Source organism: Schistocerca serialis, chromosome 4 (assembly GCF_023864345.2).
Source record: "Schistocerca serialis cubense isolate TAMUIC-IGC-003099 chromosome 4, iqSchSeri2.2, whole genome shotgun sequence".
Classification (NCBI taxonomy): Eukaryota; Metazoa; Arthropoda; class Insecta; order Orthoptera; family Acrididae; genus Schistocerca; species Schistocerca serialis.
In genome coordinates this window covers 593,413,190-593,426,951 of record NC_064641.1, presented here as the reverse complement: position 1 = coordinate 593,426,951, position 13,762 = coordinate 593,413,190, and the positions used below count along the sequence as shown (strand labels likewise).

Genomic DNA, 13,762 nt, shown 5'->3' with positions numbered 1-13,762 from the left:
ATTATTCAGATAGTTATGGGAGCCGAAATTTTAATAGTCATGGCAGACTGGAATTTGATAGTTGGAAAAGAAACAGATGCAAAAGTAGTAGGTGAATACGGAATGGGGAAAGGAATGAAAGAGGGAGTCGCCTTGTAGAAGTTTGCACAGAGCATAATTTAATCATAGCTAACACTTGGTTTAAGAAACATGAGAGAAGACTGTATACGTGGAATAGACTTGGAGCCACGGGAAGGTTTCAGATTGTTTATATAATTTAAGAACCTTCAACATCGCAGCGCGTCAGCAATCGTTGGTTAATATATTAAAAAACAAGAAACCCGCCTCGATTGCGAAAAAAGCATCTAGTGTTAACCTAGGTTTCGGCGTAGGTAACTAAACCTTCTTCAGCACAATAAAACCCACAAGTGCCTAAGAAGATCTTTGTCAATGATTAAAAGAGCACCATAGCTATACATTTATAAACGAAAAAAGGAAAACACGACCTGTCATAGAAGATAGGTTGAGGGAAGGCAAACCTATGTTTATAGCATTTGTAGACTTAGGGAAAGCTACTCACAATGTTGACTGAAATACTCTCTTTCAAATTCTAAAGTTGGCAGGGGTAAAATACAGGGAACGAAAGGCTATTTACCATTTGTACAGAAAATAGATGGTAGTTATGAGTCGACGGGCACGAACGGGAAGCAGTGGTTGAGAAGGGAGTGAGACAGGGTTGTAGCCTATTCCCCATGTTATTCAAACTTTATATTGAACAATCAGTAAAGGAAATAGGAATTAAAGTCCGGGGAGAAGAAATAAAATCTATGATGGTTGCCGATGACATTCTAATTCTGTCAGAGGGAACAAAGGACTTAGAAGAGCATTTGAACGAAATGGACAGTATCTTGAAAGGAGGATATAAGGTGAACATCAACAAAAGCAAAACGAGATAATGGAATGTAGGCGAATTAAATCAGGTGATGCTGAGGAATTAGATTAGAAAATGAGACACTTAAAGTCGTAAATGAGTTTTGCTCTTTGGGATGCAAAAAACTGATGATGGTGGAAATAGGGAGGATATAAAAAGTAGATTAGCAATGGTAAGAAAAGCGTTTCTGCGAAAGAGAAATTTGTTAACAACGAGTACAGATTTAAGTGTCAAAAAGTCCTTTCTGTAAGTATTTGTCTGGAGTGTAGCTTTGTATGGAAGTGAAACATGGATGATAAACAGTTTAGACAAGGAGAGGATAGAAGTTTTTGAAATGTGGTGTTACAGAAGAATGCTGAAGATTAGATGGATAGATCACTTAACTAGTGAGGAGGCGCTGAACAGAACTGGGTAGAAGATAAATTTGTGGTACAGCCTGAGTAAAAGAAGGGATCGACTGTTAGGACACATTCCGAGGTATCAAGGGATCACCAATTTAGTACTGGAGGGAAGCGTGGGAGGTTTAAAATCGTAGACGGAGAGCAAGAGATGAACACAGTAAGCGGATTCATAGGGATGTAGGATGCAGTAGTTACTCGCAGATGAAGAGGCTTGCGCAGGATAGAGTATCGTGGGCAGCTGCATCAAACCAGTCTTTGGACTGAAGACCACAACAACAACAACAATACCTGGAAGTACAGCACAACGCTTGTCCACACCATTGAAAATGGTGCATGAGAGCAAACCAATAAATGAAATAAAATACTCTAAATTTTGATACGAGAGCTCTTCAATAAGTAATGTAACTCACTTTTTCCTGAAAGCAGGTTGGTTTTATTCGAGATTCCAATACACCATATTTTTCCTCATTCATTCGGCTACAAAACCCTATTTTGTAAAGTAATTTCCAATCTGCGAGAGCCTTACGATACCTTATGGGAGGCCCTGCATGCGCGCAAGGTATAACTCTACCGGTCGACGTAGGAGCCAACGTCTTGCCGACGGAAGTCAGAATGTGCGAGATCCGGGCTGTAGTGTGGACGAGGAATAACGGTCCAGTGAAGCTTTGTGAGCGCCTTCCTGGTGCGCAGACTGGTGTCCATGAGGCGCATAGGACAGTAGATAGCAGATCCCATGTTGAAGATATGTTCCTTGACTTCCGGAAGGAGTTTGATACAGTTCCTAAAAAGTAGAACACGCTATGCCATACTCAAAGGCCAGAAATTTTCAGGTGTAAGACCTCGGGTGTAGCCAAAGGGGTGTCATAGGTCTGTCACTGTTCGTTATATACACTGATAAGACAAAACATTATGACCACTACCTGCCGCGACGTTGGATGCCGCCTGCTGGTGTTGGGGACCCATGACGCCGTAGCAAAAGTGTAATAGCGGAGCATTACACAGACGGGGAATCATCCTACTGAAGATAAGGGCTGCGAATGGGGAAATCCATCGAGATAAGCATCTCTGACAAAGGGCAGATCGTTATGTGAACGGGTATCTCGCAAACGGGGAGGCTGGTCGAAAGTTCACGTGATAGTGTCATGAGCATCTACGGAAAGAGGTAGAAGAACAGTGAAACTACCACCAGGCGCTGAATTGTTGGTCGTCCACGACCCTTCGCAGAACGGAGGCTTGTGTGCTCTGTAAAGTAGGATAAATGGTGATCTGCGGCATCTCAGCCGAAAGAGCACAACGCTGGTGCACGCACAAGGATTTCGGACTACACCATTAATAGTACATTACTGAACATGGAGCTCCGCAGCAGACCACCACGACGTGCTCACATGTTGACCTGACAACATCGTCACTTACGACTGCAGTGGGCACAGGACCATCAACATTCGACCGCCGACCAATGGAAACGTATTGGCTCTTTGGGTGAATCACAGTTTTACTCCATTAGGTCGATGGTCTTCTCCACAAACGCCAGTCACTGAGGTGAACGGGGGCTCGAAGCGTGCAGAGCGCCACGAACGCAGGTTGGTGGGAGCGGTATTAAACCATGGGAGAAATTCTCTCGCACTTGCACGGGTCCTGTGGTAATAATCGAAGACATACTGACAGCTACGAACCACTGCTTCCCTTCATACTTGGCCGGCTGGAGTGGCCGAGCGGTTCTAGGCTCTGCAGTCTGGAACCGCGCGACCGCTACAGTCACAGGTTCGAATCCTGCCTCGGGCATGGATGTGTGTGTTGTCCTTAGGTTAGTTAGGTTTATGTAGTTCTAAGTTCTAGGGGACTGATGACCTTAGAAGTTAAGTCCCATAGTGCTCAGAGCCATTTGCTCCTTCATGCTTGATATCTTCCACGACGGCGATGTCAGCAGTGTAATTGTCCGTTTCTCGGAGACAACACCTTGTTACAGTCGTTTGAGGAGCATTATAGTGAACTCGTGTTGATGACTCGGTGACAAAATTGGCCTGATGTAAATCCTATGGAACCCAGCTGGGTCACTACCTGGCGCTATCACCACGTATGCAATCAGCGGCCCGTTATTTAGGCGAATTAAGCGGCCTGTGAGCACACATCTAATACCACATACTTCCACAAACCTACAAACAAACTGTTGGATCCCTGATATGCAGAATCAGTGTTTCATTCCTACGACGGATATATATATATATATATATATATATATATATATATATATATATATATATATATATATTTCCGTCGTTGGAATTATATTGAAAGGTATATACACAGAGTAATATTTAAAATTTTATATTGAACCAGAGATGGTCAAATGCAGTATTACCTGTGTAGTAGCGCCGCTGCTCAACAGCGATCGCTGGTTCAAGGTTTTATGGGTAGTTCGTCAGAGTAACTTTAGACAGACAGATGTAGAGAGTAACTTTCGATAGAGAGATGTATGGAGGACTGTCACGTGTAAAGACGTGTTGTATCTAATGTATGCTGGATATATGCTTATTCGCTACGGGCAGTAATGATTTTTATTTGCAAAATACTATACTGGAAATAATTTATGTAAAGAAAGTTGTTTTGTTGCCAATGCAATGCGCGTATTCATAAGTGATGATTGAGACAATATATAGCACTCACATCCAATGATTTTGTAAAAGTAACTGTTAATGTATAATGAGTTTATCGGTGTTAATTGTGAGCATTATAATTTAGTCAAAATACAAATTTTAAAGTTAGTGCCATATTAGTTATCACAAGTCAGTACCAGTTTCCGGATCCATCTCGGTTTGATTAACTATTTTGTTCAAGAAGTTATTGTCTCAGACATATTCGATTTAATTAAAATGCATTTTAAGCAACAGCATTGCACAATAGCTCTATATTACTGTATAATTTAAAGTAGTAACAGAGAGAGGTGCGAGGAGCGTTACCGTCGCGCAGGTAAGGGTAAGAAATTTTATTATTTCAGGGACAGCATTCACTAAGCAGAAGGATGGTTATTTTCAAGTTGATTAAGTTTTGTTTTATTGCCAGGGCCAATTTCAGATCAAAAGTGTTGCATCAGATTCAGTTTTTGTGATACGTAAATTCATGCAGTTTTGGTTCGGTTTAAAGTTACATTGTCGCAGCCAGAAAAGTTCAGTACAGGTTCAAATGGTTGAAATGGATCTGGAATCTCGCTAAGGAATCGAATGTATATTACTGTCGGTTGCGTAATTTCAATTCTGGCTTCAAGCGCAAGAGCTCCAGTTGCATTAGTATGTTGTTGTGAGGTGCGCATTGTCTGGTGTTTCGACAGTCGTTTGATATTTTGTTTTTGCAGTGTGTAAGTTAAATTCTCGCAGTCAGAAATGTTTAGGACAGGTTCAAATCGTTGAAATGGCTCTGGAAATTTTAGGAGTGAATCACGCTAAGGAACGGATTGCACATTACTATCGGTTACGAAATTTCAATTTTCGCTTCAAGCGCAAGAGCTCCAGTTGTTTTAGTATGTTGTTGTCAGGTGCCATGTCTGGTGTTTCGACAGTCATTTGAAATTTCGCTTTTGCAGTGTGTAGCTGCAATCATCCCACGCAAATACTGCACATCACGGCATTCATGCGACTCCCAGAGTCGACCGAAACCGTCGGTTTATCTCCCCTTGCAAACGAAATGATTTCTAAGATGCTATTTCACGCACTCATTCGATAGAGCGGTTTCGGTTTAGTTTAGTGCAATACTCCGTTTGTCGACACGTACTAGCAGGACAATAAAACTCGATGAATAACCAGTACTGCATGAGCGATTGAGCAGCGCCTCTGCACGACCGTAGCAGCCAGCGCGAGCCAGGACGGCATACGAAACGCTGCGGGAGTAGTAGCTATTCTCTGTGTCTTACTGTCACTGTTAATACATATAGATAAAACGAATATCGCCCTACAGTAATTTGAGACTGTTCTATCGAATGAGCACTTAAAGCTGCGCTTTCAACAACATTTTGTTTGTAAGGGGAAACAAACTGACGCCTTGCGCCGACGATGACTACAGCTACACACAGCAAAAACGAAATTGCCAAAATCTGCCGAAATACCAAAGAAAATGTGCCCGATGAGTCTTAAACATGTACGACCGCCCCCCCCCCCCCTGTCCTCTCCATACGCACACACAGTACACTACTACACGTTCAGCTATTCTTTTACGGAGTACAAGGAGTTGTCAAGCAGATAAGATTTCAGATTGTGTTTGAAGTTAATCTTATTATCCACTAAAATCTTTAAATCATTCACTAGGCAGCGAAATATTTTTGTGGCTGAATAACTCATTCCTTTTTGTTCTACACAAAGGCTGGTTAATGGAGAGTGACAATGATATCTCCTAGTATTATATTTTTGAATGTTACAGGTGTTTGTACTTGAGGACAATATTATGGAAATGGAAGAGGATGTAGATGAAGATGAAATGGGAGATATGATACTGCGTGAAGAGTTTGACAGAGCACTGAAAGACCTGAGTCGAAACAAGGCCCCCGGAGTAGACAATATTCCATTGGAACTACTGACGGCCTTGGGAGAGCCAGTCCTGACAAAACTCTACCATCTGGTGAGCAAGATGTATGAAACAGGCGAAATACCCTCAGACTTCAAGAAGAATATAATAATTCCAATCCCAAAGAAAGCAGGTGTTGACAGATGTGAAAATTACCGAACTATCAGCTTAATAAGTCACAGCTGCAAAATACTAACACGAATTCTTTACAGACGAATGGAAAAACTAGTAGAAGCCAACCTCGGGGAAGATCAGTTTGGATTCCGTAGAAACACTGGAACACGTGAGGCAATACTAACCTTACGACTTATCTTAGAAGAAAGATTAAGGAAAGGCAAACCTAAGTTTCTAGCATTTGTAGACTTAGAGAAAGCTTTTGACAATGTTAACTGGAATACTCTCTTTCAAATTCTAAAAGTGGCAGGGGTAAAATACAGGGAGCGTAAGGCTATTTACAATTTGTACAGAAACCAGATGGCAGTTATAAGAGTCGAGGGACATGAAAGGGAAGCAGTGGTTGGGAAGGGAGTAAGACAGGGTTGTAGCCTCTCCCCGATGTTGTTCAATCTGTATATTGAGCAAGCAGTAAAGGAAACAAAAGAAAAATTCGGAGTAGGTATTAAAATTCATGGAGAAGAAATAAAAACTTTGAGGTTCGCCGATGACATTGTAATTCTGTGAGAGACAGCAAAGGACTTGGAAGAGCAGTTGAATGGAATGGACAGTGTCTTGAAAGGAGGATATAAGATGAACATCAACAAAAGCAAAACAAGGATAATGGAATGTAGTCTAATTAAGTCGGGTGATGCTGAGGGAATTAAATTAGGAAATGATGCACTTAAAGTAGTAAAGGAGTTTTGCTATTTGGGGAGCAAAATAACTGATGATGGTCGAAGTAGAGAGGATATAAATTGTAGGCTGGCAATGGCAAGGAAAGCGTTTCTGAAGAAGAGAAATTTGTTAACATCCAGTATTGATTTAAGTGTCAGGAAGTCATTTCTGAAAGTATTCGTATGGAGTGTAGCCATGTATGGAAGTGAAACATGGACGATAAATAGTTTGGACAAGAAGAGAATAGAAGCTTTCAAAATGTGGTGCTACAGAATAATGCTGAAGATTAGATGGGTAGATCACATAACTAATGAGGAAGTATTGAATAGGATTGGCGAGAAGAGAAGTTTGTGGCACAACTTGACTAGAAGAAGGGATCGGTTGGTAGGACATTTTCTGAGGCATCAAGGGATCACCAATTTAGTATTGGAGGGCAGCGTGGAGGGTAAAAATCGTAGAGGGAGACCAAGAGATGAATACACTAAGCAGATTCAGAAGGATGTAGGCTGCAATAGGTACTGGGAGATGAAAAAGCTTGCACAGGATAGAGTAGCATGGAGAGCTGCATCAAACCAGTCTCAGGACTGAAGACCACAACAACAACAACAACAACAACAACAGGTGTTTGCAGACTATAACTGATAGTTGATAACAAACTTCATTAAGGGAATAAAATACTTACCGTGAAGCTGTTGTCGCTATGCACAGCTGTTTGAAGAAGTCTAAGTGAACACTACTTGTTTTCTCACTGACCAGTTATCTCAGAATATGATGCCGTAAGACATTAGTGAATGAAAACTGGGAAAGTAAAACAGGTGTTTGACATTTGTTATCTCCAAAATATGGTATTATTCGTGATGTAAGAGTTGCAGAGTGTGGGCGTTTTGAATATCTTAACATCTGACTTCCATTTCGGATTCTTATCAATGTAAGCATACGAGAGGCGTTCATAAGCAATGCAAAACATTTTTGAAGTGGTTTTTCAATTTCTCCCGGCGTATTTTATGACGAAATAAATCTCGGGTGAACAGCCTGGTATGAGTGTGCATGTTGTTGTTGTTGTTGTTGTTGTCTTCAGTCCTGAGACTGGTTTGATGCAGCTCTCCATTCTACTCTATCCTGTGCAAGCTTCTACATCTCCCAGTACTTACTGCAACCTACATCCTTCTGAGGACACAATATTTCGGCAATCGACCACGTTGCCATCATCAGGTGCTCTGATGTACATCAGCGCACCTGATGATGGCAACGAGGTCGATTGCCGAAATATTGTGTCCTATGAACACTCATACCAGGCTGTTCACCCGAGATTTATTTCGTCAAAACATTTTTATCTGCCAATTTCGGTTGAAAAAAAAACACAGAATTCGTTATAGGGTGTCGTGGAATCAGCCATTACAGTTTCATGAAGTTCCGATATGTAGGGGCGCTATACGTAGCCTTCTATATGGCGTATGTAAAAGAGTTGCGTTCGAAGGAGAGAGCTGTCGTTGAATTTCTTTTAGTGGAAAAAACAGAGCACTGCAGATATTCGTGGGCGCTTGCAGAGTGTCTACGGACACTTGGAAGCGAACAAAAGCACGGTGAGGCGTTACGCGAGGCATCTATCGTCATCGCAACAAGGTCGTGCAAACCTGTCCGAACTCCCGCTTACCAGATGGCAGCGCACATCTGTGACCCCTGCAAAGTAGGAACGTGCGCACACTCTCGCTCGACTCGTTCAAGGTAATCAACGGATCACAGGCACACACATCGCTATTCAACTGGTAGTGCTGCCACACTCGTCCACCTGTTCCGATTCTTCGCTGCCTAACAGAAGACCATAAAGAGCAACGGAGGACCTTTTGTGCGATTTGTATTCGCTTACGAGGCGATCGTGACAATTTTTTGTTGAAGGAAACGTGGGTTCATAACTTCGAGCAGCAAACAGAACGGCTATGATCTCACCTCCGAAAAAAAATTCAAAGCCGCACCCTCAGCAGGTAAACTCATAGCGGCGGCCTCCTGAGACTCTGAAGGGGTTATTCTGTTTACTTTCCTCCATCACGATGCAACGATAATCTTTGAAGAGTACTGTGTTACCCTCAGGAAACTGTCGAAAAGACTTTAGCGTGTTCGCTGCCACAAAAACGCAAACGAACTCCTCAATCTCCATGACAACGCAAGGTCACACTCTAGTCTGCGCCGCGAGCATCTTTGACGATGGTTTTGGCGCGCATTTTTGGGTTTGAAATACCGGGTGCGAAAGTGCGATGGGCAGTTGGACAGTAGGGCAGCTTTGGAGCAGTGATTCCAGGGTGTGGAATTTGGGCGACGTGTGCGAGCTACCAGCGAGACGACGGAAATAGGCCATCGATATGTGTTGCACGGGGCCAGAGGCTGATTGTGCAATTACTACTGGTGATGGACGAAACGGCTTCGGGAATTAAGTGCACCTTGCATAGTCTAAATTGTTGGGTGGTGAAATAGGAAGCGCCGACCGCTGTGAAGGGCGGTTCTAGGCGCTTCAGTCTGGAACCGCGCTGCTGCTACGGTCGCAGGTTCGAATCCTGCCTCTGGCATGGATGTGTGTGAAGTCCTTATGTTAGTTAGGTTTAGGTAGTTCTAAGTCTAGAGGACTGATGACCTCAGATGTTAAGTTCCATAGTGCTTAGAGCCATTTGAAATAGGAAGCTGTGATCAAGTTCGTTTGGTGTGCAAAACTGGAAGTGTAACTCTTGGTACTGTGTGCTACTCACCTGTTGTTCGATCAGCGTAAGATACCAGGTGGCTTCTGTTTATCAGAAGTGAGTCTAACGTTACTTTATTGGAAGTCAGTTGAAATTAAACCCTTATTTTTAAACTGCCGCCATGTTTAAACAGGTCTTGTGATTCTATTTTGGCGAATGTATAAACAGTGATTTATTTTGCGAGCTCTGTGACAGCCATGGTTGTGATTGTGGTTACAAAAAAAAAAAAAAAATCTGCCGATGACTGGCTTGGTTTAAACATTTATCGCCTGGGCAGCGTGCACTTTAAGACTGTTCAATAGACTCTGCTGGTGCATGTCATGTGTTAAAGAGACTGATTGAAATTATACGCCTTCTGAAGGCGATTCCTGTATTCACGTTAATCATAAGAAACCTTAAATGCTGTTGACGATGCGCTTATGGATTTGTCAGGCTGAAGAAACCGGTATTAATACCTGGGCGTAAGCGCGTTTGATTAAGCGGATAAATTATTAAAAATTTGCCTTATTCAGGGTGGTACTGCAAAAATTATTGGACTATTTGTTAAAATAGTCACTGAGGTAAGTGAAGTACTGTTTGTTATTTAAAGGGACCGCCATATTCAGTTTAAAATTTGGCGATCGTAAATACTGCTATCTTAAAATTCTGTGGTAAATTGTCAAGTGATTTTGAATAAAGGAAATATTTTATTTGATGCGAGCCATATGTTAGGGTTGTGTGGAGTGGGATATAATACCTTTCCAAGACGGGTTGGACAGCGCCAGATGCACTTGAAACTTGTTTTGGTTCGCTAGCAGTTGCCTTCTAACGGCCAATTTTTGAGCTCGTTCATTTCCTGTAAGTACTTAGCTTGTACTTTCTAATTGTATCACCCGTTCGTCTGGAGTGGCATTTGGCGGGCATTCTAATCACGTACGTACCGATCTAAGCAATACCTTTAAGCAGCTTTGCCTTGAGACGGACTCCCGCTTTTGTCTTATAGCTCACACAAGCCGTTGTGTATTTTTCATTCTTCGCTGTGTGATATATTGTTATTAGTTCGAGGGTTGTTCGGAAAGTAAGGAACGATCGGTCGCGAAATGGAAACCACAGTGAAAATCGAAACTGTTTTCTTTGCACATTTAGCTACACTTTCCAGGTACTTCTCTAAATAGTCGCCGCACCGACTTAGACATTTATCGGAGCGTTATACCAAATTTCCAACACCATCGTCATAGAAGGAAACCGCCTGTGCTTTCCGATAATTCTCTACGCTGGTCTATAGCGCGTAGCCTGCGCCCAAGTGTGGTCTTCGTATCCAGCGTTTCATGTGAACTGAGATGATTCTCAGGGCGAGCCAGTTAGGGATGTGTTGTGGCTATCGAACACTTCCCACCAAAAGGCTGCAGGAGCGTCTTCACTGCCCCTGCAGAGTGCGGCTGAGAATTGCCATGAAGAAGGAAGTTTGTGGCAGTTGTGTTAGGTGGGCTGCATTCATTAAGGCGAAACCTCTCAGCGGGACCTCCTACTTGGCGGGAGACATTGTTGTTCTAGGCACCTTTACTCGCTCACAGTGCGTTCACAACTGAAAAGAGCGTCTTGATGCGATCGACGGGCATACTAGAGACACTGCCCAAAACGTCTGTGAAAAGCCTCGTCGGATTTTCACAGTGGTTTCCATTTCGCAACTGATCGTTCCTCACTCTCCGAATAGCCCTCGTATAATTGTTGTATTCTGATTGTACAATTTTATTGTTCTTCCCTATGACCTTGTGCTATGCCATCCGAGATCTTAGTTTGTTCTAGAATGAGCTTCCCCGTATTCTGCATGTTCCGGTGGTCTGTGGTTGGACAGATTCCCGTGAGGAGTCGAACAGCATAAGCTAAAACCCGAAGAATATTGAAATTGTTATGTCTAATTCATTTAAACTACTACTAATTGTGGTGTCATTCTAAGTGCATATTTCTACTGTAACGGATATGTAGCCCGTATCTTATTAAGCCAGAAACTTGTTGTATTAACTAAATTTTTGAGAGAAGCTTTAATCAATTAATTAATTGTCTGAGGGACAATTGTCTCTGTAGTCTCTCCCTTCATTTATCATCACTGGATTACCTGATTTATCCGAGCTATTAAGCTCATCTAAGTTCTTGTTATCCTGCATTTGTTTCCTAATTTATTGTTTTTGTTATTAAATAAGTATTGTGTTGCTAATGTTGGCTTACAACGCCTCTTTGATGGGTTTAATTTGTTAAATTACATCTCGTACATCTGTCGCAGACATTAGGTCAGATGTGTGTGCCTATGTGATTTACTAATTTCAAATGTATCTTTAATTGACACTGATATTGCCTTGCTACATTTATTTCGAAATAAAAAAACTGCCCAGAGAGGCACTTTTCCCTTATCTTGATAGTGCTTGCTCTGAATAACTGATTACATTTAAGATTTTCCTGATTGGCTTTCATTGCTGCCATGTTATATTTTTAAATTAACGCGAAAATAGTTAGGAAAAGGAAAAAAATGATTTAATGTAACTTAATGAATGCCCTTCAGTGGCTGCCGTGACTCATTTAATCGTTCATTGTTTATCCTTTACTGGCGTAGTACTAAAGCACTGTGAACGAAGTTTGAGAAAATTCTCTTCACACCCCAGGTTACAGTCTTTTCACTGAGCACCCGATTGTGATGGCGCCAAACTAGCGTATGGTGTTAATGATCACAACGACCATCATGGAATCTGGCTGAGAATTTTTGAAAATCTGGGCTCGTCATTAGCTTGGTACGGCTTGCTCAGATCTTGGGTGTTCGCAGCTCGTGGTCTAGTGGCTAGCTTTGCTGCCTCTGGATCACAGGGTCCCGTGTTCGATTCCCGGTAGATTTGGGAATTTTCTCTGCCCGGGGGTCTGGGTGTTTGTGTTGTCCTAATCATTTCATCATCAGCATTCGTGACAGTAGCTAGATTGGACTGTGAAAAACAATTGGAGTGTATAAAATCTGGGACTTTGTACGGGCGTTGATGATCGCGCAGTTGAGCTCCCCAGAAAGCAAACATCATCATCTGATCTTGAGTCCGTATTCACAGTACGCAGATTTCGGTGACACAGTCTCCACGTAATTTTTAGTGAGCAGTGATATACGGTTCGCACTACTTGTTCATTGCTGAAGGTCAACAGACAGACAGACCGACCCCCGATTGACAGAAGACTCTGACTACGACATGTTTAGTTCAGAGGCACAGACCTGGTGGAATTTTCACCACCCGAAAATAATGAAAAATCGGAAAAGATGCTGTGCTCTGCCTTATGTTTAAAAACAATCTTTCGCGGTAGTGTGTATTAGTGAGATTTGTTCTTGCAAACGTTAAATGTATATTTATTGGTTGGGAAGGGAGTAAGACAGGGTTGTAGCCTCTCCCCGATGTTGTTCAATCTGTATATTGAGCAAGCAGTAAAGGAAACAAAAGAAAAATTAGGAGTAGGTATTAAAATTCATGGAGAAGAAATAAAAACTTTGAGGTTCGCCGATGACATTGTAATTCTGTCAGAGACAGCAAAGGACTTGGAAGAGCAGTTGAATGGAATGGAGAGTGTCTTGAAAGGAGGATATAAGATGAACATCAACAAAAGCAAAACAAGGATAATGGAATGTAGTCTAATTAAGTCGGGTGATGCTGAGGGAATTAAATTAGGAAATGAGGCATTTAAGTAGTAAAGGAGTTTTGCTACTTGGAGAGCAAAATAACTGATGATGGTCGAAGTAGAGAGGATATAAAATGTAGGCTGGCAATGGCAAGGAAAGCGTTTCTGAAGAAGAGAAATTTGTTAACATCCAGTATTGATTTAAGTGTCAGGAAGTCATTTATGAAAGTATTCGTATGGAGTGTAGCAATGTATGGAAGTGAAACATGGACGATAAATAGTTTGGACAAGAAGAGAATAGAAGCTTTCTAAATGTGGTGCTACAGAAGAATGCTGAAGATTAGATGGGTAGATCATATAACTAATGAGGAAGTATTGAATAGGATTGGGGAGAAGAGAAGTTTGTGGCACAACTTGACCAGAAGAAGGGATCGGTTGGTAGGACACGTTCTGAGGCATCAAGGGATCACCAATTTAGTATTGGAGGGCAGCGTGGAGGGTAAAAATAGTAGAGGGAGACCAAGAGATGAATACACTAAGCAGATTCACAAGGATGTAGGTTGCAGTAGGTACTGGGAGATGAAAAAGCTTGCACAGGATAGAGTAGCATGGAGAGCTGCATCAAACCAGTCTCAGGACTGAAGACCACAACAACAACAACGTTAAATGCGAATCAGTGTAGATTGCCAGACAAAAAAAGTCAGGAATTCAAAGAAGGA

General features: G+C 42.0%; 1 protein-coding gene across 1 annotated transcript in view; it reads right to left on the bottom strand.

Moving 5' to 3' along the window:
* LOC126475349 (echinoderm microtubule-associated protein-like CG42247) overlaps nt 1–13,762 on the bottom strand; it is a 335,583-nt gene that overhangs the window by 252,118 nt on the left and 69,703 nt on the right. The window lies entirely within an intron of this gene.